Below are 24,028 nucleotides of genomic sequence, written 5' to 3'. Positions count from 1 at the left end.
TTGAAATCGGCATATAAATTTGGCAGTCATCTGCATAAAAGTGATAAAACACTCCATGTTTCTTAAAAATATCTCCAAGAGGGAGGAGATAAAGAGCGAACAGTATGGGGCCTAAAATAGATCATTGGGGGACACCACAGTAAAGCGGGGCAGAAGAGGAGGTGGCGTCCCCCAGCCTGACAGAGAAGGACCTCTCAGACAGGTAAGATCTGAACCACTCTAACGCAGTCCCCCTGACACCCACACAGTCTCTCGGGCGGTCTAAAAGAATTGTGTGGTCGACTGTGTCAAAGGTAGCTGTTAGATCTAAAAGCAATAAAATGGCAGAGCTGCCAGAATCAGACATTAAAAGCAAGTCATTAAAAACCTTTAAAAGTGCAGATTCAGTACTGTGCAAAGCTTTGTATCCAGGCTCAAAAAAGGTTGAAAAACACTGCTGTAGGGAAGAACAGGGCTGGTTGTCACACTCACATCTCGCCACCAGAGAGTGGTGTTTCTCAGATTGTGGCACAAAAAATGTACAAATTTAGGATTTGAGCTGACCTGCATAGCCTTCTCTAAATTAAGTGTATTTTGTGTCTTCCATGTAAATAATCAGCACAACTATAGTAATACTATTCAATACAATGCCTCAGTGTTTGTCTTGTTGGCTTTTACGCAGTCACTTTAAAACAAAACAATTGTTACACTTAAATAGTGTGAAGGCTAAGCTACTTTATTGGATAGCTAACTAGTGGTTAAAGGGTTTTTAGCCCTGATGCCGGTAAAGTTTGTCTTCACGTTCTCCGTGAGGTTGGTTGTCACATACAGTTGTCCCTTACCACATCGCGCTTCAAATATTGTGGCTTTAACACAATGTGGATTTTTTGGGACTTTTTTTGTGCGTTTAAGAATAGATGATAAATTCAACTGGAAATCTCATGTAAAAAAAAAAAAACATAAAGTAGCAAGAAACACGTCAATAATGAATAAAGCAAAACATGTTCTGGACCAAAAATCACTGCATATTCTTTACTGCTCGCTAATGTTACCATATCTGGGTTATTGTGGAGAAATATGGGAAAACAACTACACGTGCACTTTGATCACTTAACAGTGTTACAAAAAAGATATATTAGAATAATACATAATGTTAGATTTAGAAAACATACAAACCCTTTATTTATTGAATCAAAATATTGGAATTTAACAATTTGGTGCAAGTGCAAACAGCTAAAATTAAGTGCAAAGCAAACTTTAACCTGTTTGCCAAGATTGTACAACAATTCTTCTCAACAAAAGAGGAGGAATTTAACCTTAGAGGAAAATGTAATTCAAAACATTTGTATGTACGTACAACACTTAGAACCTTTAGCATATCCGTATGTGGAGTTAAATTATGGAATGGAGTAACCAAAGACATCCAACAAAGCGCCGAAATAATTCAGTTTAAGAGACTGTTCAAACTACAAGTGTTCATAAAGAACACAGAACAAGAATTATGATGAACATCTTGAACCCCTCTTTTTTTTTAGATTTATGTATTTATTATTTTTTTACTTACTACGGTATATTATTTATTTGTATTTATTCACTGTTCTGTTACAGAGAACAAGGAAATTGAATCAAATTGCTATGGTATGGAAATGGGTAGGATTAAATAAGCTTCTTCCTACTACTTTTCGGACATGCTGTAATGAAATGGAAATATGTGATGCATTACATCAGGGGTCACCAACACGGGGCCCGCGGGCACCAGGTCGCGCGTAAGGGATGAGTCGCCCGCTGGCCTGTTCTAAAAATAGCTCAAATGGCAGCACTTATCAGTGAGCTGCCTCCATTTTTTGAATTGTATTTATTTACTAGCAAGCTGGTCTCGCTTTGCTCGACATTTTTAATTCTAAGAGAGACAAAACTCAAATAGAATTTGAAAATCCAAGAAAATATTTTAAAGACTTGGTCCTCACTTGTTTAAATAAATTCTTTTTTTTTTTTTTAACTTTGCTTCTTATAACTTTCAGAAAGACAATTTTAGAGAAAAAAATACAACCTTAAAAATGATTTTAGGATTTTTAAACACATATACCTTTTTACTTTTAAAATTCCTTCCTCTTCTTTCCTGACAATTTAAATCAATGTTCAAGTAATTTATTTATTTTTTATTGTAAAGAATAATAAATACATTTTAATTTAATTCTTTATATTAGCTTCTGTTTTTTCGACAAAGAATACTTGTGAAATATTTATTCAAACTTATTATGATTAAAATTAAAAAAAATATATTCTGGCAAATCTATAACATCTGTAGAATCAAATTTAAATACTATTTCAAAGTCTTTTAAATTTCTTTTAAAATTTTTGTTTTGTAAAATCTAGAAGAAATAAGGATTTGTCTTTGTTAGAACTATAGCTTGGTCCAATTTGTTATATATTCTAACAAAATGCAGATTGGATTTTAACCTATTTAAAACATGTCATCAAAACATGTCATCAAAATTCTAAAACTAATCTTAATCAGGAAAAATTACTAATGATATTCCATAAATTCTTTTTAAAAACATTTTCAAAAAGATTCGAATTAGCTAGTATTTCTCTTAATTTTTTTCGGTTCAATTTTGAATTTTAAAGAGTCAAATTTGAAGATAAAATATGTTTCAAAATTTTATTTTAATTTTTTTTCGTGTTTTCTCCTCTTTTAAACCTTTCAATTAAGTGTTTTTTCATCATTTCTTCTCTACAAAAAACCTTCCATAAAAGAAAAAAAAAATGTACGACGGAATGACAGACAGAAATACCCACTTTTTTATATATATAGATTTATTTACTAAAGGTAAATTGAGCAAATTGGCTATTTCTGGCAATTTATTTAAGTGTGTATCAAACTGGTAGCCCTTCGCATTAATCAGTACCTAAGAAGTAGCTCTTGGTTTCAAAAAGGTTGGTGACCCCTGCATTATATTGTATTGTATAAAAAATCCAAATAAATTGAACTGAACATTTTTGGCCTAAATTAAGCATTTTAGTAGGACATGTCTGCGATGAGGTGGAAAATTGTCCAGGGTGTACACCGCCTTCCGCCCAATTGTAGCTGTGGCTGCCTCAAAGGGAATAAGCGGTAGAAAATAGATGGATGGAGTAGGACATATAGTAAGACATATAAGGTACTGTATATTGATATTTTTTGCAAAAGAACATCAATCAAATGTGAACAACTTTAAGACTGTTTACTATTGTTTCACTAAAATATCAAAATAAAACCAATACTTTAAGGATTTAATAAAGTTAAATAACATGCATGTTTGAACAGAGCAACTATGGCCCCATAAGATATTGTCTTGATATCATTTAGAGACATTTTCTGAAATATCAGGGATGTTATCAAATATATGAGAACCCTTATTCAAAGCCATTCTGCCCACCTCGCCAATCCTATTTCTACGTCTCTGTCTCATACAAACATTTGAGCGACTCTCGCTCGGAATAAATTATTAAGTGCTTTGCACCGCTGCCCTCGGCAGTTTCGCCAATTATGCAAATGCTTCAAATAGCAAAGCAAAAGAGCGCTGCAGCATCAACTTCGGCCCACTTTGCTTCGGCCCTCCTTATAGACTTGGATCAAAGCTGCTCATGTTTAATTCATGGAGCTATTTGCCACAATGTAAAACTTTTTCATTGACGCTAATAGGCCAATATAATGTATAATACAGCACGGACTGAGATCACATGCTGACCATGACAATAATGTGTTCTCTGCTGCCATTAAAGTAGCGAGTCTGCCCACAACAATATGTACACTTGGACTTACTATTAGGTACGATGCAAAGTATTGTTGGGGGTCCCAGATTCAGTTCACCAACGGCTTTTTGTGATTGTTTTGGCCTAAATGCTTGAATTTACAGCACCTTTTTCAAAATGTTGTATAACATTGCATCAGCGTGTGATTTTACCTACATTATTAAAGGAAATATGACAAATATATTTTGAGTTAAAACTAGTGATGTCAAATTATTGTTTTGAAGCAGATTAATCACACTTTTGAATTTGGACTAATCAGAGTTGCTACAAAAGTGTTGCACAAGTTATTTGTAATATTTTTGCTAACAACATTTGGAGTACCTGTGTTGTCGCTGGTTGTCCATGTATTAGTAGCATTCTTGCCGGTGGCTGCCTCGAAAAATTGATTTTCTTTTAGATGGTATCGTTACAATACATGCAAATGACCCTGGTTTTGTCTAAAGTCCTGTTTTGATGTGTTTCGAAGCAAAAGTTGACACCTGTCTGAGTCTACTCACTCATGTTGAAGTTATAACAACCTACGCCGCCTTTTATGTAACAATCCGTGGTTAAGGTAAGGAGCGTGTGCGCTCAGAACAAATTGCGTGATTAATCTGTGTTTACACATGACTAATGCAATAATTTTTGTGATTAATCACATGCATTAACTTCTTTAAATTTCTAATCCCTGGAGGGTCCCTTTGTAGAGCGACATGCACTTATTAATGATGCACTAAAACAGTGGTTCTCAAACTTTTTTCACCAAGTTGCACCTCAAAAAAAGCATTAAAATACATCAGCGTAGTAGGCCTAAGTATTTATTAAAAACAAGGCAGAGGTTTTACTTAACAAGTATATTTAACATTTTGGCCATTGTATATTTTGTAGATCGTTGTCTGCGGGAACATCTCAGATATATTCAAGTACGCCCACATCGTATACATGCCGCCTGAGCTCCAGACAATTTCATTTTTAAGGTGTGGCGTTTTTTATTTTGCCGTGGCAGTCCACTACGATCAATTACATATGGGGCAATTCCTGAGCTCTTTACAATAGATGGTATCCTAACTCTGCTTTTTAACAATGCCATAAGCACCAGGGACCTCATGTAACAAGAGTTGCATGGATGCCCGGCTAAAAATAGACATACAGTATGTTCAAATCCAGAAAACGGTGTATGCAAATAAAAAAATCTGATGTATTAAAGTGTGCACATGTACAAATACAAGCCTTTTTTTAAACTTTGCAAACAACATGAAATTGATCCAGGACCTCGCCCCCTTTATAAATACGCAAATCATATTGAAAGTAGCCATGTGCTTGAGCTCTGCAAGCTAGGCTCAATCACAAATCAGTAGAAGGTTTTTCTTAGGTTTTTCTTTCTTATGTTTGGAGCTAGCGACAGGTCGATCATTGCAGTATCTCCAAGAAGTGAACACAGGCTGGAATAAAAATAAATAAATGGTTGAGTCAGGAAGAAGAAGTTAGATGTGCGTGGACAAAACTTACTCGGGGAAATTCGGGCTGCATATGCGATATGATACGCAAACTTTAGCAGAGGTGGGTGACTCTGATCACCCCTCAATATAAATATAATTTATGTAATTTACAATAAAATGTGTTTTTACTGCTGCTCACAGCCAAATTAGAGTTCCATGTGAAAATGATGTAGTATAAGGGAGACCGGGCTTTCTGCTCTGCTGCTCCCAGTTTTTGGAACGCTCTCCCTGACCACCTGAGGGCACCTCAGACTGTGGATGCTTTTAAAAAAGGCTTAAAAACCTTGCTTTAAAAAAAAAAAACCTTTTTATAGATATGCATGCTGGTTCTAGCTATTGGGCTGTTTCTAGTTATACATTTTATTTATTTTTTTATTATCACTATTACAATTTTTTTTACACTGTGGCACTTTGAGGTTGTGTGCTCAACTTTAAGTCCTTTTTGACAAATAAAATCTATTATTATTATTATAAACAGGCTCCAGCCCCCAGCAATCCCGAGGTGGACAATTGCAGTAGAAGATGGATGAATGGATTTATTTGACGTCTTTTAAATTTAAACATGCCAGCATATCACAAAGGATACAAAATACTTTGTCGTGCTGTGGGCCTTCTCCCCCATCTAAAAGCACTCACAGCGACAAACCAAAAATTTATTTTTTATTTCCAAACATACTTTTTTGGCTGTCCATGTTTTTTGCCCACTTTTGTCTCTACCACAGATGTATATTAATGCAAATTAAACTATGCTGCCATTTCGCCTCCTACAGATAGCAGTTCCGTGGCACACACTTATTCTCCCTCTGCACGTCATCAAAGGTAATCGTGAATACACCATTTATCATCTTAGATTTGTAAAATACAGCTCTTAACTTCTTTTTACACTTGTATTGCAGAAATAGATTTGTCTTCGGCAATCCTCCCTTTCTTGCACATGCATTATCCAAAGGTGAGTACACCATTATTGTTAATTGTTTTAGTAATCGAGTGTCCTAGTTTGTCATCATTATTTTGTTTGATTAATCGAGTAATCGGTTAAAACAATCTTTATAGCAGGGGTGCCCAAACCTTTTTTCTCCAATGGCCCAAGTGAAAATGCCAAATAGAGATTTTTATAATGCAACAGCTCCACTAGTGAGAAATGTCGCCTCTTACCCCTGTATATAAATATAAGGTAGTTAAGTTAGAGTACCAATGATTGTCACAAACACACACTAGGTGTGGTGAAATTTGTCCTCTGCATTTGACCCATCCCTTTGTTCACCTCCAGGGAGGTGAGGCGTGCAGTGGGCAGCAACAGTGTCGTACCTGGGATGTAACCACCAATTTCAACCCTTTATGCTGAGGGCCAAACAGGGAGGTAATAGGTCCTATTTTTATAGTCTTTGGTATGACTCTGCCGGGGTTTGAACTCACAACCTACCAATCTCAGGGCGGACACTCTAACCCATGGGTGTCAAACTCTGGCCCGCGGGCCAAATCTGGCCCGCCGTGTAATTTAATTTGGCCCTTGAGGCAATATCAATTTAGCATTAGAGCTGGCGTTATACAGCGTCCGTGCCGCTGTAACATCGCATTCACCGCTAATACTCATACTTGCCAACCCTCCTAATTTTTCCGGTAGACTCCTGAAGTTCAGTGCTCCTCCCGAAAATCTCTCAGGGCAACCATTCCCCCGAATTTCTACCGATTTCCACCTGGACAACTATATTGGGGGCGTGCATTTAAGGCAATGCCTCTAGCGTTCTCTACAACCTGTCGTCACGTCCGCTTTTCCTCCATACTAACAGCGTGTCACATAATATTTGTGGCTTTTACACACACGCACACACGCACAAGTGAATGCCACGCATACTTGGTCAACAGCCATACAGGTCACACTGAGGGTGGCCGTATAAACAACTTTAGCACTGTTACAAATATGCGCCACACTGTGAACCCACACCAAACAAGAATGACAAACACATTTCGGGTGAACATCCGCACCGTAACACAACAGAACAAATACCCAGAACCCGTTGCAGCACTAACTCTTCCCGGAAACTTCCTGCAAACTGAGCAATAATTAACGTTTTATTCATGCATTTTTTCTTGCTACTTCAAGGCTTGAATGTTTGGTTCATTCATTATTGTTATTTTATTTTCAAATTTGTTATTAGCCTGTGGAAAAAAATTGATGTTTACCTTAGAAGATTGCAATAGAAAAAAAAGGCATTATATTTTTATTTAAATTTTATTTGGTATGCCTTTGATATTTTTTAAATTATTATTATTCGAAACTTTATTTTGCATGTCACTAAAGTTATATAAGCCTTGCTTGTTCAATATTTAATGCAAAACTTGTTTGGGTCCCTATTAAAAGGTTAATTTGTTCAACCTTGGCCTGCGGCTACGTTACGTTTAAAATTTTGGCCCACTCTGTATTTGAGTTTGACACCCCTGCTCTAACCAGTAGGCCACTAAGTGGGTAGTATGGACTCTGTGCCCGATTCATCTTATATGTACACTTTTAACCTCAAAACATTCAAAAAGGTCATTTTCTGCAGCTTTTCCGCTATTTCCAGGTTTTCAATAAACGATTCCTCCAGGATTCTTCGTCTGATCGGACGATGCTAAATTCCCAAGCATTTAGGTTTTCATTATAGGACGTGGGCAAAGCATGGCGACCAAAATTATTAGGAGTGTGGGAAAAAATCGATTCGAATACGAATCGATTTTTATTTTTGGTTCGTTTAATAGTTAAAACAAATTTACATTATTGCAATCAGTTGATAAAACATTGTCCTTTATAATAATAAAAGCTTAAAAAAAAAATCTACTACTCTGCTAGCATGTCAGCAGACTGGGTGTAGATCCTGCTGAAATCCTATGTATTGAATGAATACAGAATCGTTTTGAATCGAAAAAAATATCGTTTTTGAATCGAGAATCGCGTTGAATCGAAAAAAATCGATATATTATCGAATCGCGACCCCAAGAATCGATATTAAATCGAATCGTGGGACACCCAAAGATTCACAGCCCTAATGATTATCCTTTTCCATAGAGCATCAAAAAGTTCAAACTTTTTCTTAGGCTCTTTAATTCCAACAACTAGTTAGCCTGTCAAAAAATATTTATAGATTTTACGATAATAATAATTAAAGAAAATGGCAGCTCAGTCAACATTTACGGTGTTTTTTTTTTTTTTACAGAAAATGACTGCACAGTGCACACTGTACCACTGTTGTTTTTACATTAACATTCAGCTGACAGTTTTTTTACTGTAATATCTATGGCCATTGTTTTTATAGTGCATTACTATAAATTGAAAAACAGTACCGCAGTTACCTTTGCCGCAAAATTCAGGCGACTGAGCTGCTACATTTTTGTACTGTAGAATCTACTTTTTACAAACATGCCATCAATGATTGTGCATCTTGAAAGAGGTCAGTATGAATATGTATGAGATTTGGTAACCACCTTTTGGCGGGCCAAACCAAAGGACATCCCTGCTTTATAGCTTCAATGCATATTTTAGGGAAAATGGTTGATATAAAGAACATTTTTCAAACCATTTTTTAAAAATGTAGTTAACTGATTAACCATTGCAGCCCTAATATACAGTCGGTTCTAGTGTTGTCACGGTACCAATATTTTGGCACCGGTACCAAAATGCATTTTGATATTTTTCGTTACTTTTCGATACTTTTCTAAATAAAGGGGACCACAAACATTTGCATAATTGGCTTTATTTTAACAGAAAATCTTATTGTACATTAAACATATGTTTTTTTTATTGCAAGTTTATCCTTAAATAAAATAGTGAACTTCGTAGACAACTTGTCTTTTAGTAAGCAAACAAAGACTTCTAAGTTAGCTGCTGACATATGCAGTAACATATTGTCAGTTTCCATTCTACTATTTTGTCAAAATTATGAGAGACAAGTGGTAGAAAATGAATCATTTATCTACTTGTTCATTTACTGTTAATATCTGCTTACTTTCTCTTTTAACATGTTATATCCACACTTCTGTTAAAATATAATAATCACTTATACTTCTGTTGTTTGATACTTTACATTAGTTTTGGATGATACCACAAATTGAGGTATCCATCTGATACCAAGTAGTTACAAGATCATACATTGGTTGTATTCAAAGTCCTCAGGTGTCCAGGGACATATTTTCTGAGTTAATAAACATGATGTACATTTAAAAAAAAAAAAAAACGAAATAAGATTTTGTGATCCTAAAAAAATTGCGATTTAATCACAGTAGTATCGACTAGATATGGCCCTGTACTTGATATCATTACAGTGGATGTCAGGTGTAGATCCACTAATGGCGATTGTTTACATTTTGATGCCGGTGAGCTACAATTTGTAGTGAAGCATGTTTAGTTATTTGTCGTCCTGCAGGGATGATACTTGTAAGAAACGTACTTTGTCGTCATGGAGGCGAGGATTAGTGATTTAGAAGTAGCTAAAACACTGCAGACTGCGGATAGACTTTAGCCGCTAGCAATGTCTTAAAGCACCTCTTCCTGAGGGCGTTTCAGTGTTTTAGCTTCACCTTTATCGTAAGTTTATAAGCCAAAATGCGTCTATTCTCCCTTTTCTGTCTACACACAGTGTCTGCTTGTAAGTAATCCGTGATTGTGCGCTGCCGAACATGCTCCGATGCTCCTAAACCAGCAATGACATGACTTGATGACAAAGAGGTGGCGGGGGCTGGTTGACCGGTACTTTTTAGAGGCGGTATAGTACCGAATATGATTCATAAGTATCGAGGTACTATACTAATACCGGTATACCGTACAACTCGAGTAGGTTCATTTCTTTTTACACTTGTTTTGAAATGAGGAATGATAAAATGGTCTGTAGAACATTGCCCATACATTTACACGTTTTTTTAATGGTGACAGTTCTACCCTGTGACCATTTCTATCACTCTTATACGGGACCGTCAAATACCGTGAATTGTATTTGACATGACTTGTTTATAATTGGACATACCGTATATGACAATGATGTGTTTGTGTTTCCACTATGGTCCCTTCATGGAAATGTTGGTTGCTTTTCATCTCCTCAGCATAATGACCATGAACTCCATGGCTAAAACCACACAACTGCCACATCTATGACAACCACAAAGACAACAAAACCTGCAGGCTTCAAGTGGATTCTGGAGAACAAACTCTCCCAAAAATAGTCGAATGAGGTCTGACACTTGAGCGTAAAGAGGGGACGTTTCAGACCCTCTGAGACACATAAGGGTCAGTCAGCGGTGCGGCGACAACAAAGAGAGAAAGGCAAATTCCAAAGATACTTCACAGAACACAAGCTCCGACTTGTCGGTTTTTGATGCACCAAAAGCTTACTCCCACGGACGCTTCACTCACACTCATGTATGCATGCGGGTCGCTCGACACAGCCTTGCAAAAAAAAAATAAAAGATAACTTTAAAGCTCCAGATCCTCTACCCCACAGAGATCCCCCCTCCCCCCTTTTGGCTCATATCAAAGTTTGTTTACATTTGAGGGGTAATGGTGCAGGTTCCATCTCAAAACTCCCACACACAGGACACGCGGGTTTTACATCACATGACCACATGAAGGCCGGAAACTGGAGAAAAACCCAAAATCAACCTCACTTAATCTGATCCAAAAACAGCCAGGTTCAGTTCTACTGATAATCCTACATCATTGAAGTGGACCCCTCAACATGGATGCGCTCAGTAAACGTTTAAAGCCTTCAAGGTCACAAATATTGAGGAAGCGTTTACATGACACCAACAAATAGAGATAGGGAAAGCTAACCAAACCTTGGTTACACAAGAACTAATAATATGATGACCACATTGAGGCATGGGCAAACATCACAATGACCTTAGTTAATCATCGGCCTACACAAGAATAGCTCCAAGTAGAGTGCAGAACTAAAATGGTGTAAACGTGGCAAAAACAAATAAGTTGGACCACACTGTGGCGAGTATTTTCTGCAATCAGCGACGTGCACAAGAACGAAGGAGTTGCACAGGCAATGAATAGCATGAATTGGTCAGCACACAAAACACAAAAGACGGAATCCCTGTCCTGCTATTAGCCACTCGGTATTCTTAAAACTAGTTGTACTGACCCAATTACAAGAGAGTATTTCTAGTATGAAAATTGTCTTAGCCTGTGTTTGAAATCGCACACTTAATGGAGGATACACATTTTGACAGTGTAGTGCTAAAAATTAATTTTTCGGTTATCGTACGCCCCACTTTTCTAATGATTCAGTTTCCCACACCGAAAGTTTTTTACATTTTTTGTATGGAATCAAGTTATTTACACTGTGGCACTTTGCAAAAAAGTATTTAGTCAGCCACCGATTGCGCAGGTTCTCCCACTTAAAATTATGTCAGAGGTCTGTAATTTTCATCATAGGTACACTTCAACTGTGAGAAAATCCAGGAATTCACATTGTAGGAATTTTAAAGAATGTATTTGTAAATTATGGTGAAAAATAAGTGTTTGGTCAACCATTCGAAGCTAAAAATAAGTATTTGGTCAACCATTCAAAGCTCTCACTGATGGAAGGAGGTTTTGGCTCAAAATCTCAGCATGATGTTTCCACCCCCACGCTTCACAGTAGGAATGGTGTTCTTGGGATGCAACTCAGTATTCTTCTTCCTCCAAACACGACGAGTTGAGTTTATACCAAAATGGATACATGGATGATACAGCAGAGGATTGGGAGAATGTCATGTGGTCAAATGAAACCAAAATTTAACTTTTTGGTATAAACTCAACTCATCGTGTTTGGAGGAAGAAGAATACTGAGTTGCATCCCAAGAACACCACACCTACTGTGAAGCATGGAGGTGGAAACATCATGCTTTGGGGCTGTTTTTCTGCTAAGCGGACAGGACAATTGATCCGTGTTAAAGAAAGAATGAATGGGGCCATGTATCGTGAGATTTTGAGCCAAAACCTCCTTCCATCAGTGAGAGCTTTGAATGGATGACCAAATACTTATTTTTCACCATAATTTACAAATAAATTATTTAAAATTCCTACAATGTGAATTTTTTGATTTTTTTTCCACATTCTGTCTCTCACAGTTGAAGTGTACCTATGATGAAAATTACAGACCTCTGTCATCATTTTAAGTGGGAGAACTTGCACAATCGGTGGCTGACTAAATACTTTTTTGCCCCACTGTATGGCCAAACATTTCACGTTAGAAAATAGTCGCTTTCCCTGCATGTTGTTTCGCGGGATTGAAATCCCTAACAAAGAATCCCACGTGTTGCGGACTAAGTTTCTGCTTCTTTTTTTTAATTGAGCCAAAGACCAAGGCCCATGGGGCCAAATAAAGTTGCGAGTGCCAGGTGAGTAACTCTATCAAACTATGCAACTTATCCATTTAATCTATTTTGTGTTGGTTTCTGCACATTTTTGGATGACTACAAAGGATAAATAGGATTTGTATAATATTTTTTACACGAAACATTGATTATATTTTGTTACAATTCAGTCTTTGTCGGACCCTTTGGAAAAGATTACTAACATTCCTCTTACCATGAATTGATTTACGTGGACCCCGACTTAAACAAGTTGAAAAACTTATTCGGGTGTTACCATTTAATGGTCAATTGTACGGAATATGTACTGAACTGTGCAATCTTCTAATAAAAGTTTCAATCAATCAATCCTCTATGTATGTAGCCAAGATGGCGATATTTGAGGGTTACCATACCATACCATACCAACTTTATTTATAAAGCCCTTTAAAAACAACTACAGTTGAAGAACAATGGGCTGTACATCACAAATAAATACAGGCAAAGGACGGACTAAAAAATAACATTTAAAACAGAAGTAAAATACAATTAGGTGGGTTGTTTGCCTTCACACTCCCTACTTCCCTATTTGGGGCGCATTCAATGCAACTTCCAGGTACTGACAGTGCACTGAATTTTTTCCTTCTTCTAGGTAGAACAAACTTGCACACTCAAAATATTAAGTATACAGTAATTGGAAACCCAGGCCTGTCTATTGATGTATCCATGAAAACCAGCATGGGGTGCCTAACATCTTTTTTCATGGTAGAAAAAATGTTTTGAGTACCACACGATAGCTGTCAAGTAGAAAAATGAAACGGCATGCAGATTTTAAGGAGGTTTATCCATCCATCATTCCATCCATTTTCTACCGCTTGTCCTTTTCGGGGTTACGGGGGTTGCTGGAGCCTATCTCAGCTGAGGTTTAATGAACAAAGTAACAAAAGGCACACCATGAACATTAGCCACTATTGAACATGAATCAGTATCACAAGGAAGGTGACAAAGACAAGTAAACCCTCCTGATTAGTGATCAGAGGCAGGTGAGTTCCCTGATCACTACTCAATAGCAGGCACACTCAAAAACACTAGTGAAGTCACTGCAAGACATAACCAAAACAGGAAATGGAACAAAAATAAGCGCGCTAGACATGAAGTAACACTACACACAGCAAAACAACCCAAAAACTGTCACACAGATTTTGACAACCGATATTGAAAACATTAATTCTTAAAGGCCTACTGAAACCCACTACTACCGACCACGCAGTCTGATAGTTTATATATCAATGATGAAATATTAACATTTCAACACATGCCAATACGGCCTTTTTAGTTTACTAAATTACAATTTTAAATTTCCCGGGAGTTTCGTTTTCGAAACGTCGTGTAATGATGACGTGTACGCAAGACGTTACGGGTTTTAAGGAAATATGAGCGCTGCGCACACACACAGCTAAAAGTCGTCTGCTTTAACGGCATAATTATACAGTTTTTTGGACATCTGTGTTGCTGAATCTTTTGCAATTTGTTCAATTAATAATGGAGAAGTCAAAGTAGAAAGATGGAGTTGGGAAGCTTTAGCCACACAAACACACGGTGATTCCTTGTATAAAATCCCCAGAGGTAAAACTTTACTATGGATCAGAGCGGTCAAGCGAACATGGATCCCGACCAAATGTCGACCAGCAGTTTTCGGTAAGAAAATTGTCGTAAAAAGTCGCCACTTATCGCAGATCAGCTGCGCTTGTGCTGTCCATACAGCTGCCGTCGACTTCCATCAGACACTGGCCTCAAGACACCCGTGGACACACCCTTCCGACTATCAGGTACTATTAAACTCACTAAAACACTAGCAACGCAATAGAAAGATAAGGGATTTCCCAGAATGATCCTAGTAAATGTGTCTAAAAACAACTTATATTTTTTCTTTTTTCTAGTCTGTCGCTATCAATATCCTCAAACACGAATCTTTCATCCTCGCTCAAATTAATGGGGAAATTGTCGTTTTCTCGGTCCGAATAGCTCTTTTTGTTGATGGCTCCCATTAAAAACAATGTGAGGATGTGAGGAGCCCTCAACGGGTGACGTCATCGTCTGCGACTTCCGGTAAAGGCAGGGCTTTTCTGTTAGCGACCAAAAGTTGCGAACTTTATCGTCGATGTTCTCTACTAAATCCTTTCAGCAAAAATATGTCAATATCGCGAAATGATCAAGTATGACACATAGAAAAGAGCTGCTCCCCGTTTGAATAAGAAAATATAATTTCAGTAGGCCTTTAGTCACTATTGAACATGAATCAGTATCACAAGGAAGGTGACACAGACAGGTAAACCCTCCTAATTAGTGATCAGAGGCAGGTGAGTTCCCTGATCGTTAATCAATAGCAGGCATGGAGAACAACACTTAAAACCAGTAGTGACGCCACTGCAAGACATAAACAGGAAGTGGAACAAAAATAAGTGCGCTAGACATGAAGTAACACGACACACAAGAAAACAACCCAAAAACTGTCACACAGATTTTGGAAACATTATTTCTTAAGGACTAGAGTTAAAAAAAAATAAAATACAATTCTGCATCCGCACCAAAGATATGGAACTCCCTCCCAGGTTGCGAACCATCACAGGCTTTTAAATCTCCACTAAAAACGTTTTTGTTTAAATTGGCTTTAAACAAACAATTGCCATACTGTAAGTATTTTTACGGCGTGGCACGATTGGGAGAGTGGCCGTGCCAGCAACCTGAGGGTTCCTGGTTCGTTCCCCACCTACTTCCAACCTCGTCACGTCTGTTGTGTCCTTGAGCAAGACACTTCACCCTTGCCCCTGATGGGTCCTGGTTAGGGCCTTGCATGGCAGCTACCGCCATCAGTGTGTGAATGTGGAAATAGTGTCAAAACGCTTTGAGTACCTTGAAGGTAGAAAAGCGCTAAACAAGTGTAACCCATTTACCATTTACATAGGTATTTATTATTACTGCTTTAATATGTGTGGTTTTACCTGCTTTTAACCTGTAAAGCACTTTGTGCACCATTGAGATGTTGTAAGATGCTATACAAATACACCTGGATTGATTAAAAATAATTTAATTTAGTCAATTTTGTCTTTAAAATCTGGTGGCCTTGTACTTGGGTCAAAAATGGCACCATAGTCGTCAAGATATGCAATAAAAAGATGCAGAATCTTTTTTTAGACGTGAGTGACCAGGAGAAAAGTGTAAGGAGCCAGCAATTCATGCAAAGTAAAGTCAGTGCATAGCAATACTGTGACCTCGCCTTGTTAAGTGATTTGCTCAGCTCTAACTGATATGATAGCTACTTCCTCAACATTCCACACTTTTGTTATCTGAGAACCTCCTTTGGTTTATGGTTTGTTTGTTAGGCTTTTCATTGGTTCGCTTTCCACCCACTGACCATTAAATGTCCCCCTTTAAGCCTTTTATCAGGCATCAAACCATATTTAGTTACTCAAGTTTGTGTAGGACCCTGAAAGCAACACTATGAGGAACTTATATCATTATATTTATCCCAGCTTAAAAAAACATAGACAAGCTAAACATAGTTTCTTATGTCTTTGTGTAAAAATATACAACATTAATGTAGAATGGCACACATCACAGTGAAGACCTCTGACAAGGGGGAACTACTATCAATGACAAGAAGAACTGATCAGGGTCACAGGGTAGCTGGAGCTTGGGTGAGAGGCAAGCTACACCCTGGACTCACCGCCAGTACACACACACGTTTAGGAATGGGTACCTTTCACACCGGAATCCACGCGATAACAATATTTTAATACCCGGTAATCGACATGGGTACTCAACGGTACCAATTTCCGGTACTTCTGTGTGTGTTCAGATGTGTTAATAAACGTTAAATTGTAAATAAACGTTTAGTTGTTTTTTTTAATCATTTACGTTAACGCTGCGCTAATAATGATAACTGTGCGGTCCAGTTGTTGTCTTGTTTTTTTTTTACACTTCAGAGCCTCATTTGTAATTATTCTATAGTAGACTTTGCATGCAGTTACAATTCCAAGACTTTAGATGGTAGTAAGTGTATAGGCTACTGTGTGTTGCCTAGTCAGGAAGTAGTCTTTGCCATGAAGCAGAATCTAATCTTTTGTTGCGCCATAAAAAGTGTTTACATGTTAAGTATTGCATTATTTATTACACACCTGCTGTTTGAATGTAACGTGCATCTTAGTTTTAATGACGAAATCTGGAGGTGTTGAAATTGCCATGTAAATTGCTAATGCTAATCAGTAGCATGTATATGGCAATGTCCAATGTAAATTACCATTGAACTCGACCATTTTGAAAAGTGGAGCCATACTATTCATTCTTGAGTTTTCTATCAGGAAAACGTGCTTTGTTGGCATGGAAAATTGTAACAATACCTAGAGGCAGTCTGACTGAGTCCTCTCTGAGTGCTGCTTGAGTACGTGTTTGCCCGCCAAGTCTTTTGAGTCTGCATTGAAATTTTACCAAAGTTGATACCCGGTAAATTCTGTCTGTGCCTATGAAAGTACCGAAGTTGGTACCTGTCTCTACACATAATAGACAAACAACCCTTCACACAATTTAGAGCCTCCAGTTAACCTTGCATTCTTGTTTTTGAAATGTGGGAGGAAACCAGGAGTAAACCCACACATGCACATTCACACTTCACATAGATGTGAGCCAAGGTTCCATATACTGTATTGCAGTTAGATATTGTTCTTAATGATGAATGATAGGTTCTCAGTTCTCTGTGAAGCTCTAAGAGTGTCTGAAAAAGCGCTATGTACCGTATTTTTGGACTATAAGGCGCACTTAAAAAAACTTTCATTTTCCCAAAACTCGACAGTGCGCCTTACAACCAGGTGCGCCCAATAATTTTGGTTGTGCTTACCTACCTCAAAGCTATTTTATTTGGTACATGTTGAAATGATAAGTGTGACCAGTAGATGGCAGTCACACATAATATATATGTGTGGACTGCAATACAGCTACACTGTATATGTTCTTTTAAAAATATAGAACATTACACTTGGAGCTCAAAAATCCATCAAAAAGTTTTAGTACTACTTTGGTAAGTCGTGAAAGCGCACAGCTTAAAGGTTTGTACTGTGCTTCAACATACGAGTATTATTATGGTGTGTGTATAAGGTAAGACATATTACCTGGGGTTTTGTTTCGCAATATTATGCAAAAATAACTTTTCTTACCTTCTGGTACCTGCTAATCTCTATTTGAGATCTGCATAAATCCTGAATATTTGCACGCGTCTGCCTTTGTAGTCCGTGTCGACACAGTTGTCAACAAGCTTCTTCTTTTTCTCTATCTTCTTGTTATGGCACATTCATCCTCCACTGTTGCCATTTCTAATATAAAGTAGTGTAAAGTTCTTACTTATATTTGTCAGTAAATTCGCCATGAAAGCGCTAAAACATACCTGTATAGTGAGTTTACATAATTCACCCAAGGAACTTTAGTTATTCGAGAGTTTTAGTCAAACGGTCTTTCACGGGACACATTTACGACGATGTTATTGCACTACTGAGCCATGGATGAGGAGATGCTGCTCCGTTATTGATTTAAGTAAAGTCTGAATGTCATTAAAACAGTTAGCGCCATCTTTTGACACCTCTTGCACGCTACAACAAAGTTGAGGAGCAAAGACGCTGTCGAAGGTGAGCCACGTATATAAGACCGCCCACAAAATGCGCATCCTGAAGTGACTTTCAGAAAGCGGTTTGAAGATTATCTGTAAAACATAATCCATGCAACATTTTGACCAAAGTACTACCATTACATGTTATGTAGACCACAAGGAAGTGTTTTCCATTTAGAAAAAATATATAATATGACCCTTTTAATGCACCCTATAATCTGGTGTATGAAAATAGGCCTGACTAGACCCGCCCATCGGCAGTGTGCCTCATGATCCGGTGCGTCCTTTGGTCCGGAAAATACGTAAATCAAATCCATTGTTATTATTATTATTATTAATCCCTATCAACTCTCCCTAGCAACAAAAGACCGGAGAAACATAAACTATAAAATTAAAGCTGCAAGCAGCGATGGACGGGACCGAGTATGTATGAGGGAAGTCTGGGCTTCCCAGATATAAGTTAGAACAACACACTACCTTGTATTATATTGTAGTTTTTACCTTCCATAACGTGTCTACTGACAGATATAAGTTAGAATTATACACTACTTTTTATTATAAATGTTGTAGTTTTTACCTTCCATAACGTGTCTACTGACAAATATAAGTTAGAAAAACTCGATGCTAGCCGCCCATTGAAAATACATGCGTACGGCTAGTAGGTACTATTAGCAAACAGATAGACCTACCAACTCAGCGCATAAAAAGTGCAGATGGCCTTAAAACGCCACAACAGTCAGATACCATATGTAGGTACCCAAAATAAAAACTCGACATACAAAGAAATTAAATCGGAGCAGAAACATAGGAGGAAACGGGATTAAAACCCGATGCTAACCGCCCATTGAAAATACATGGGTACGGCTAGTAGCTACTATTAGCAAACAGATAGACTTACCAACTCTGCATAATAGCTTAACATCGACACACTCTCTCGTCGCATCTTGGCCCCGATGGTCGGCACCTACAGTATGAGTTTACAATTAATTGTAAAATTTTGGACGGTTGTTTTTACGATATGCAGGCAAACGACAACTTTAAAACATACCGGCTTAGCTACGACACCTGGCAGCCATGTTGGTATAGACGATCACAGTCCCTCCCTCACAAATGTTGGTGCGTGCGCACCAGCAGCAGACGGTTTGGAAAAAAAAGAAAGAAAAAAAAAAACGTCTCCCTCACTGTGTCTGCGCACGGTGGCCATCTTTGAAATGTTTTTCAGCGCAACGGTTCTTTGAATGCTGATAAAATCAAAACCGTAGCAGTAATTAAAACTCTTTCATCAACTTTTAATCAGAAGAGTTCAATCCCTTTCCTGTGGTAGTTTAAAGCTGACACGACAAACGCGCTCAGAGGAGATAATGTTTGAAAAAAGGTGACCGGTTTTTACAAAACTTTTGTTTTGAAGGGGGAATTGCAAACTTCCTGTTGATTTTTGCTGGGGCTTGTCAATATATGAAATATAGGTCTAGGTGAGACCTACATAGAGGTTTTTGTTTCATGTCTCTACGACATTCCTACTGGAAGTTACAGGCAGTTTTGTCTGAGTTTTCTTCCTAGGAGCAGTTTTGTCTGTGTTTTATTCCTAGGGGGTGTTTGAGCGCAGTTTTTAGTTTTGGGGTTAGGTTGAGTTTGAGTTTATTTCGAACATGCAAGCATACAACATGATACATCATAATTTCCAGTTTCTCTTTTTAGGTTTTTTGATTAAATCGCAATGTTCGCCAATCCTGATGTGTGTGTCAAATTTGGTGAGTTTTGAAGCATGTTAAGGGGGTCAAATTACAGCTCAAAGCTGCGGAATAATAATAAAGAAATAATAAAACGCTAGAAATTCAATAGGGTCGTCTGTCTCCAAGGGATATTCGGTCCCTAATAAGCCAAGATTGAATGCAGCTGAAATGGGCTCCAGCTTCCCCTGCAATCCCAAACGGGACAAGTGGTAGGAAATGGATGGATGTTGCATCTGCTATGTTCAATTTACATGTTATAATGATGGTTTCTGTGCATGCTTCCTAAATAATGTTGGGAGAGAAATTTACATCCTAAAAGTATCAGCGGGGTTCAACCCCTCTGACCACCCCTCCCACCCCACCCCACTCCACTGTTTTTAAGTGCTTGGTGCGCCACCATTTCTTCTCGTATAAAAACAACCACTGTCTGCTCCCTAAAATATCCACTGCCCTATTTTGCGTCATGCGTCTGCACACCGCGCGCTCAATGGCAGCTTTTCTCTGCCGACATGAACAAATAGCACCCCTTTGACCCCTGTCATGACTCACGCCGCCGCCATCAATGAAGACAGTGTGACAGAGAGAACACTTGAGCTTTAACGCCGCCCCTCTGTTGACCACCGCGGGATCACACTCAGCGTCTCCCCGAAAGGCCGCTTCTCATCCTCAGTGGACCTCTTGTGCCAAGCCGCTTCTGCGCACTCCCGAGACAAGAACCGCATTGGCGCGGTGTAGCCGCAGGCATCTCAGACCACATTTCCATGTACGTGTGTGTCGCTTGTGTCATGTCATATTTCACACATGCGACGTGACACTCAAATTGCATCTGTCTTCTGTGCAAAGCCTCAGGGTTCGTCTGTGTCTCCCATCCGAAATGAAAAACTGGATAACAATTAGCGGCTGCAGCTGAGCACTCATCTCAGTCGCGCACTCTCGGCATGGTTGCACCCATTCACACTTCGCTCCACGTAGGACATAAACATTCTCTTCCTGGCACTTCATGCTGATGTTTATGACGTGTGCTGGCAGAAGGAACATGATAAAATCAGTGAAAAGTCACACTTGCTTTGCTTTGAGTCAGTATACTGTGTAGGGTGTTGGAAGAACACTTAAAATTAGATCAGACTTGGGCAAATTGAGGCCCAAGGGCCCCATGCAGCCCGTTAAGCTTTTCAATCTGGCCCGCCAGACATTTGCAATTTTTTTTTTTATATCTTTAAGATGGAAACTGCAGATGCCATTATGATGTGCAGTGATGTTTTCAAATGACCGTAAGTCTTGAACTATACAAAGTATTTAAATCAGCGGTGTCAAACACACGGCCCGCGGGCCAATTGCGGCCCGCGAGACGTTATTTTGCGGCCCGCACCTTGATGTGAAAATTTAATGTTGCCGCGGCCCGCGAGTTTTTTTATGAATGGCGCTTTACAGCGTCATACTTGTATACCCTCGATTTTTCCAGGAGACTCCCAACTTTTCGGTGCTCCCCCAGGGGTAATCATTTACCCGAATTTCACCGAGACAACTATTTTAAGGGGGCACCATAGAAGCACTGTCTTAAATGTCCTCTATAACCAAGCCCAGCCGCTTGTTGTATTTGAAGTCAATGGACGAAGTAAGCGACTGCAAGACATAGTTGATCAACAGCCACACAGGTCACACTGAGACTGACTGTATAAACAACTTTAACACTGTTACAAATATGTGCCACACTGTGAACCCACACCAAACAAGAATGACAAAAATTTTTTTGAGAACATCTGCACGGTAACACAACAGAACAAATACCCAGAATCCCATGGAGCCCTAACTCTTCCGGGCTACAATATACAACCCCGCCCTCCCAAACCCCGCCACCTATTGTACCCCAGGTGAGTTAGGGCTGCATTGGATTATGGGTATTTGTTCTGTTGTGTTTATGTTCTCCCAAAATGTGTTTGTCAATCTTGTTTGGTGTGGCTTCACAGTGTGGCGCATTTTTGTAACAGTGATAAAGTTGTTAATACGGCCACCTTCAGTGTGACCTGTATGGCTGTTGATCAAGTATGTCTTGCAGTCACTTCCGGGGGTCTGCAGAAGCCTCATACAGTATGTGACTTGGCCGGCACACTGTTTGTGTGGTGTAAAAGCAGACGAGACGGCAGGTGATAGAGGATGTCTAAGGCAATGCCATCACGGCAAGCCCTTAATGTTATTGTCCGGGTGAAAATCGGGAAAATGATTGCCCCGGGAGATTGTCGGGAGGGGCACTGATATTCGGGTGTTTCTCGGAAGGATCGCCAGAGTTGACAAGTATGTTGTTAGGGCGGAAAACCCATTCAAAGGAGGTGAATTCATTAAAAAGTGCATGTAAGATATTTTTAAGAAATCTTTTCTTGCGGCCCAGCCTCAACCAGTTTCTGCATCCAGTGGCCCCCAGGTAAATTGAGTTTCAGACCCCTGATTTAAATGGTTGGAATCTGCGCTTTTGCATGATATACTAGTTACTATGGTAATCTAATGAGTTACTATGGTAAACTAAATTACAGCAGTGGGGCTGGGGAGCGTTTCCACAGAGTGTTTCTTGAAATGCGGGTTTCAGGGACAGACGCAGAAGGAGATTTTTACAAAAAAAAATTCTCAAGCTTAGTGATATATCTGATATAACAGATTGTAGGTGGTTTTTTTTTTTTTTTACCCTTCGCGTTCATATTTGGCTGTATTTGTTGCATTTTTGTTGCGTTTCGCTTGATTGTAAAATATGTCGATCGAGAGGGTGTATGACGTTCATATGTTGTCAATATTCAGTGTTTTATTATTTATAGTTAATATTGTAAATCCCATATTATTTATTTTCATGTATATTCTGGGTGTCTCATTCTGTAAAAAAATGTAAAATTCCATTCCCTTTTTTTAATTCGGTCTGTCATAATGTTTTTAGCTTTGTAGCTTTTTAGTTTTGTATTAGTGTTTCTAAAAATCAGATACACCGGCTCCCAGACACATTTTTTCCTCTAAATGTGGCAGTAAAAATAATAGCCCAGGCCTGAATTAGGGCAACGACCTCCATTCTACATTGAAAACTATGTTACATACTGACAGCCAGCATTCTCTGTAGTGCACACTTTTGTTGTGCCAAACAGTATATTTTTGTCCTGAATTGTGTAACTCTGACAAAAGTATATCAATAAGGAGTGTCCACCACAGTGGACGCTGGTTTAAAACCTAGATTTAATAACGAAGCAGACTGATTAACCATCTTAACACTAATAAAAAAAACTGTAGCTTTTTTTTTTACAAAAAATCTTATATTCTGGGCCTAGATATTTATAAATGTAAACTAACAAGTGGTGCCAACCAATCCAAGGAAATCATAGCTTTCTTCAAAAAAGTAAGGATGTGCAGATTGATTGGCCACTGTTTAGTATCGGCTGTTTTTCATAAAAAGCACACGATCACTTTTGCAGATGAAAGCATTTTTAATCGCGATCACAAACGCCGTTTCACTCTGGCCAATATTGTATCTATTTTTAGTCCTTAGGTAGCAGCTAATTGTTTGTCAACATACACAGCGTGGAGCCACTCTCCTAAGTTAATAATCACCTCCATTACGGAAAATAAACTGTATTTCTTTGTATTTTAAGTATCATTATCACTGTAAGTAAACATGTTACACACCGAGAGCAAGCTGGTGTAGACATGCTAGTTAAGCTAGACAACAGAAGAAATAACGGCTTAGTAAACTTCAAGAAGTGTAGATATAACTAACCGCTAAGCTCATCTGAAAAAACACCAAGACATAACTGCTCAGTAGAAGTTAAGAAGTGTAGATAGAACTACGTAAGAGCAGAAACTAAGCAGATATTTTTACAGTAACTTAGTAGGCTTGACTATTCATTAAAAACGAAGCAGAGGTTTTATTTAACATGTATATTTAATAGTTTTGGACACTCTAACATTACACACAGTTTGAATATAGGAAAATAAAAGAGTACTTTAATCAAGTGATTATTTGGTAACCACTAGATAGAGCCCACTTACCACTGCTCTAAGAAATATTTCATTCAAAAAGGTTCTGAAAAGGAGTGTCTCCTTAT

The 24,028-nt window shown here is 38.4% G+C and overlaps 1 protein-coding gene and 1 long non-coding RNA gene across 7 annotated transcripts in view; one reads left to right on the top strand and one right to left on the bottom strand.

The window, feature by feature from the left end:
* Nucleotides 1-24,028, top strand: part of LOC133553582 (uncharacterized) — a 124,297-nt gene that overhangs the window by 18,358 nt on the left and 81,911 nt on the right. For all 3 annotated transcript variants that reach the window (XR_009806954.1, XR_009806953.1, XR_009806952.1), the window contains 3 exons: nucleotides 6,023-6,071; nucleotides 6,149-6,201; nucleotides 6,523-6,612. This is a non-coding gene — a long non-coding RNA (uncharacterized LOC133553582). The remainder of the gene's footprint in view (nucleotides 1-6,022; nucleotides 6,072-6,148; nucleotides 6,202-6,522; nucleotides 6,613-24,028) is intronic.
* n4bp3 (NEDD4 binding protein 3) overlaps nucleotides 1-24,028 on the bottom strand; it is a 75,527-nt gene that overhangs the window by 23,779 nt on the left and 27,720 nt on the right. For 2 of the 4 annotated variants that reach the window (XM_061901944.1, XM_061901942.1), the window contains exon 2: nucleotides 19,118-19,183. The exons of the other annotated variants lie outside the window; for them this stretch is intronic. The gene's annotated coding sequence lies outside the window, so the exon portion shown is untranslated. The remainder of the gene's footprint in view (nucleotides 1-19,117; nucleotides 19,184-24,028) is intronic. 4 annotated transcript variants of the gene reach the window in all.

Source organism: Nerophis ophidion, linkage group LG05, assembly GCF_033978795.1.
Source record: "Nerophis ophidion isolate RoL-2023_Sa linkage group LG05, RoL_Noph_v1.0, whole genome shotgun sequence".
Taxonomy (NCBI): Eukaryota; Metazoa; Chordata; class Actinopteri; order Syngnathiformes; family Syngnathidae; genus Nerophis; species Nerophis ophidion.
Note: the sequence above shows the minus strand (reverse complement) of the source record. Positions and strands in the feature narration are given on the sequence as shown.